This window comes from Phoca vitulina, unplaced genomic scaffold (assembly GCF_004348235.1).
Source record: "Phoca vitulina isolate PV1807 unplaced genomic scaffold, GSC_HSeal_1.0 scaffold5, whole genome shotgun sequence".
NCBI lineage: Eukaryota > Metazoa > Chordata > Mammalia > Carnivora > Phocidae > Phoca > Phoca vitulina.
In genome coordinates, this window is record NW_022589708.1 from 3,099,402 (window position 1) to 3,105,076 (window position 5,675).

A 5,675-nucleotide genomic window follows, 5' to 3' on the forward strand; every position below is an offset into this window, starting at 1 on the left:
CACCATGTCTATAGGGCTTCCTCCACGGAACTTTTCTCCCTAACTGAGGATCCTTGAGGTTTGCCACCAGCTGGCACCTCGGATTAGCCAAGCCCCCAGGTCAGGGGCTGGAAGCTGGCCCTCTCTGGGTGGTGCCGCCACCTCGGAGTCAGGGCAGGGGTGGAGGGAGGGGAGCAGGGGCCGCCCCGCTCCGAGTTTCCAGGGCTCCCACGAAGGCTCTGATGAGAGATGGACGTGAAGATACCAGAGAAGTAGGCTAGGAAATGATCGGGGGCAGGACTGGAAAATTGGGTCTTTGGATAACTGTTTGTCGGAAACCTTTGTAAGAAACGTAATGACTTGTTACCCCCGGGTAAGCTCTTTCTCCGCGAGGAGGAAACTCACGTTTTCTGGAAACATACGACGGATGCTGACGTGCCAGGAAAGTGGAGAACGTTGCAAACAGAGACCTGCTCCGGTCCTCTTAGCGCTCCTTCTGCTAGGACGCGGGCCGTTCGATGAGTGCGCCGATGAGAACAGACCCGAGAACCCCCATTCACGTCCCTTCCAGCTTCTCGCCTGTCCTTGACTGGAAATTAGCCTCCTCCGGGGCTTTGGCCCCAGAAACATTAGCAGGGTCTTTATGCGATTATTCGAGAGAACTAACACCACCAGCTTTTTCCAGAAGCCTTTAAAAAATAACCTCCCCTCTCAGCAGTGCGTCCCCAAACCAGGCAGCACTGTGCCTCCTGGCCAGTTTCTTCTCTCTTTGGGTGGTGACCAAGGAGCCACACTGCATTTGGAGAGGACCGTCCACTGTCACCTCTGAGGCTGGCGTGCACGCCGTGGGACTCTTCCAGAAGCAGGGGACCAGAAGGCGATGAAGGGGTCGTAGGGCTGCAGCTTCTCTGGTTACCGCTTAGACAGAGCCACCTTGCAGGGATGCTAACTTACGTACACAACGGCAATGTACAATTATAATTGTACATACACACACAGCTGCAATTTACATTGCTGGCCTCAGAAGAAAAATTAAGAGAAAATGAGTTCATATATTTATGATGCCCTCTGTTTCGGCAGTTTTGAGTATAACTGCAAAAAATAAATCTGCAAGGTGTTTTATCATTTAAAATGGACGTCACAGGGGCGCTGTGTGGTTCTGTGGGTTAACATCTGACTCTTGATTTCGGCGCAGATCATGGTCTCGGGGTCCTGGGATTGAGCCCCGTGTTGGGCTCCACGCTCTGTGAACAGCCTGCTTGAGATTCTCTCTCTCCCTCTCCCTCTGCCCCTCCCCCTGCCCGTGCTCGCGCTCTCTCTAAAATAAATACATCTTTTTAAATAGTAAAATGAAATGGGTGTCACATATAGGATTGCTGCCTTCCTACCTCACACACTGACCAGCGAACGCCTGGTAGGTTGATTTTCTCCCTCCCCAACCCTCCCCCACATCGAGGGCCTGGACGTAGAGAGAAAGTGGATCCGTAACTTCTCCCTGATGTCTGAGACCCAGGTTGCGTGTGTCCCCACGGGCTGGTGATCCACATTCTCTGCCCTTTGCAAGAAGAACTCTTGAATCTGAGCTACAAAATGAAAAAGAAGAGCGGTCTCTCTGATGCCCTCTGGACCGTGGTGTATGCGTCCCGCTGCTATAACCCTTGCAGGGCGCTCGCCAGGTGCTGAGAGGTGGGCCACATGAGCTGGGCTGGCTCTCCTGAGGGGCTCAGGGCCCGCTGCGGGGACACCAGACCGCACAGGCTTCTCCCTCAAGTCTCCTCCTCCACCCTCGCGTGCTTAAACCCTCCTGAACCCACGGGTCTCGGCTGAAGCATCGTTTCTTCTTGGAAGCCCTTCCCGGCTCCCCAGAGCGGGAGTTGTGTTCTACTCTCGGCCCTCGTGGTGCCCGCATGTCCTATGTGATGGCCCTTAACGTGTCCAAATCCCTATCCTGCCACCTCCACACACAGGGGAGCTGTCCTGTTCTGTACCCGGCACGGGTCCCCCGACGCAGAAAACCCACGCATGTTTGATGACAGAGTGAGCGACATCGGCGAGCACCTGGCGGGTGACAAGCTACGTGATGGGAGCGCGTGCAGGGGAGGCCCACGGCCAAAGCATCACAGAGTTTTGAGGATAAATAAGAGTTTTTCCCACAAAGAGCAGAGAACAGCTCCACAGGCAGAAAACCAATATACGCAGAGGCGCTAAGCTGTCTCACACTGTCCCCGGGAGTCACCAAGAGGCCGCCACTGTGCGCTGGGGGCCCCTGAGCTAGAGAGGAAGGTGGGTGCGGAGGGCAGGTGGGAGGCAGAGGGGAAGGGCATTGCGGAGTCACCTGGCGGGGCGCTGGGTGGACAGTCCTTCTACGGCGGTCACTGATGAGAGACTTCGGGCATGTGACATGATCCAGAGGTTCTGAAATCGGGGCCTGTGGAGTCGCACCCTTCAGAATCTCCTCGAGGAACTTTCTACAACAGACTTGCCCAGGTCCCAGCCCCTGAGGGCGGGCAGGTGGCCTCCCTCCCAGTCACTGCTGTAGCAGTCCGTACCAGTATTTGCGCTAGCCATTGTAACACCCTGGGGGGTGGGTCTGTGGGATCCGCCGTCCCGTCGGGGAGACTGGGCCCGAAGGTTATGTGACTTTTACGAGGTCGTGCGGATGCTGACGGGCCGGCACCTGCCGTGGGGCACCTCGCGGCCATCCCAACCAGCAGCCGGGTTTGGAGGGGGGACCGTGACGCATTGCTCTTCCTCCAGGGCACAAGCGGTCTCACGCATGGTGAGGGGCACACACAGAACCACCCCCATCCTCCCCGGATTTCACGGTAGAGAGTTGCTATTACTGTATCCTTGTTATTGACAGTCCTAGTCACAAAATTACTGACAGTTCTGTGCTGGGACGGAATTAATCTTTCCACCTTTCACCCCCTGAAACCCGGTGAGTCAGTCCACCTCTTCCTTTCAGGCTCAGGGCGGATCCTTCTAGATTCCTGGGGTTTCTCATCTGCTTTTCGCTTGGTGAAGTCTTTCTGAGTTTGTAATTTATTCTCCAAGAGCCTAGAAGGGGCTTCTGGGGAGCAGCGAGAGAAGGCGATCCCCCTGCATGAAGCCTCCCCCTGGGTCGCGGCTGCTCCTTTGTGTGCGGGCCGCGTGGGGCGGCCTGGCCTCTGTCTGGGCTCCTGCCACCTCCGCCTGGAAACGCGGGCCTCCCGCTGCAGGAACGACTTCCTCTCCTGTCCGCCCCCCCAGAAGGATGACCAAGTGACTCCCGAGGCACTCCTCTCTCCTGCGTGGTTTTCCTTCGCCTGGTGGTCTCTGTGCCCAAGAGGGTTTATGTGTGGCTCATGCCTGAGTATTTTTCAAGTAGCTGTTCCATGTCGTTTCTGGAAACGTGGCCTTTTTCCTTCCTGTCTGAAAGAGGCTGCAAGGTCTGCCTCCGGGAGGGCACGGAAGGAGAGGTGTGAAAGGAACGGTATCTTCCTCGGCGTCTGGGGGCGGAGGCCCTTGAGCCGGGGGTCTGCCCCGTGTCCCCCCCAGAGCCGGCCTGGCACGTGGGGATGCCGGGGGAGCGGGGACCTGTGTCTGTGCCCCTGTGAGCAAGTCTGGGCTAAGATTCTCTTCGAGGTTATGAGCATAACTGGATTTTTTTCTCATGTGTCTTAAACAGGCTCTCACATCCAATCCAACTGGTTGACAGAAGTCGGCATAAAGCCAGAACATTGCTTATGTGAAAATGACCCGTGGTTTCTCAGGATTCTTCGTCCTTTGCTCCAGTAATATTGTTTTTAGTATTTTTTTTTTAAGATTTTATTTATTTATTTGAGAAAAAGAGAGAGAGAGAGAACAAGCAGTGGGGAGGGGCAGAGGGAGAGAGAGAAGCCGACTCTCCGCTGAGCAGGGAGCCCGACACGATCCCAGGACCCAGAGATCATGACCTGAGCTGAAGGCAGACGCTTAACCAGCTGAGCCACCCAGGCGCCATTGCTTTTAGTATTTTGAGGCAATATGAGGTAAGTTTGAAATCAGATGACTTAAGGTCACATTCTTTCTTGGAATTTTAGGAGCCATATGATCTTGGGGAGTCTCTGTAAGGTCATTATGGTGAGGAAAGCCGTACATACCGAGCCTTTGCTGTGCACCAAACACTGTGCTAAGTGTGCACAGAACTGTCACGTTCAAGTCTCAGAGGCATGCTGGAAACCACTCACCTTGTCTCTTTAATGGAGTTCAATGTAGGGATAATTAAGTTGCCTTACTAAACCCAAAGAACGTCCTGGGGACCACAACAAATGCCCTATGTGGAAGCACTTTGCTCCCTCCAAAACACCTGCAGACGTGACATGCTCTGGTTCCGATCTGAACACATCACTGACTCACTGTTCATGGTACAAACATGAGAAGAGATGCTGCCAGGAGCAGGGCCAAATTTATGCCGTGCAGCTGAGCACCCACTCCCTCGTGGGGGTGCGTGCAGCCCCTGCGAGCATGAACAAAGCAGCTAGCACAGGGCAACAAGGGAGCTTCATCACCCGCAACCCTGCGTCAGAATGACCTGCAGCCACGATTCAGAAATTCCACTACCCATGACCCTTCTACAGCATTAATTCGAACAATGTTCTCTTAATTTTTAATAAAAAGCTGGCATTTCTCTGTATAACTACGTCTGAAGCAGTAAGTGAATCAAATTATAATTTCTACTAGTGACACCATTTCTTCCACTGAGTAATATTTGATTAAGGACCAATAATTCTACTTAAAAATTATGTTGGACCATTTTCAATGTTTTAGTCATACATCTAGGGCTAAATTATTATGGTTGCATTTTTTTTTATTGTCCCAGGTTATGTGTTAAACACAAAATATATATGTATTCTGAACTGAGCTGTAAAAATTTGCCAGTATGTGTTGGAATAAAATTGTATTTTCCAAGAACAAGCTTTGATCAAAAGGCGGGATTTTATTAAAGGACTGCAAATACTTTATAGCCCTTCTCATGTGTGTGCCTATGTGTGAATGTGTATAGACATGAATAGATAGTGTTACTGGCTGGATTATGTTTCCCCCCAATTCATACGGTGAAACCCTGACCCCCAGAACCTCAGAATGTGACCTTATTTGGAAATATGGTCTCACAGATGTAGTGAAGGCAAGATGAGATCATTAGGGTGGGCTCTAATTCAGTATGACTGTGTCCTTATAAAATGGGGAAATTTGGACGCAGAAACACATGCACTGAGAATGCCAAGTGAAGGTGAAGGCAGCGACCAGGGTGATGTGTCTACAAGCCAAGAAATACCCAAGATCACCAGCAAGTTGCCGGAAGCTGAAGGAAAAGGACAAGAAACCAACCTGCCCACACCTGGTTCTCGGACTTCTGCCTCCAGAGTGTGAGAGGACAAATTTCTATTGTCCCAGCCACCCAGGCTGTGCTACTTTGTTACAGCAGCTCTAGGAAACAAATGTAAGTTCATAGATGATGGAGGGATGGATGGATGGATAGATGGATGGATGGATGGAGGGATAGAGGGATGGATGGAGGGATGGATAAGTGGATGGATGGATGGAGGGATGGATAGGTGGAGGGATGGATGGAGGGATGGATAGATGGATGGATGGAAGGAGGAATGGATAGGTGGATGAATGGATGCAGAGATGGATAGGTGGATGGAGGAATGGAGGGATAGATACATGGATGG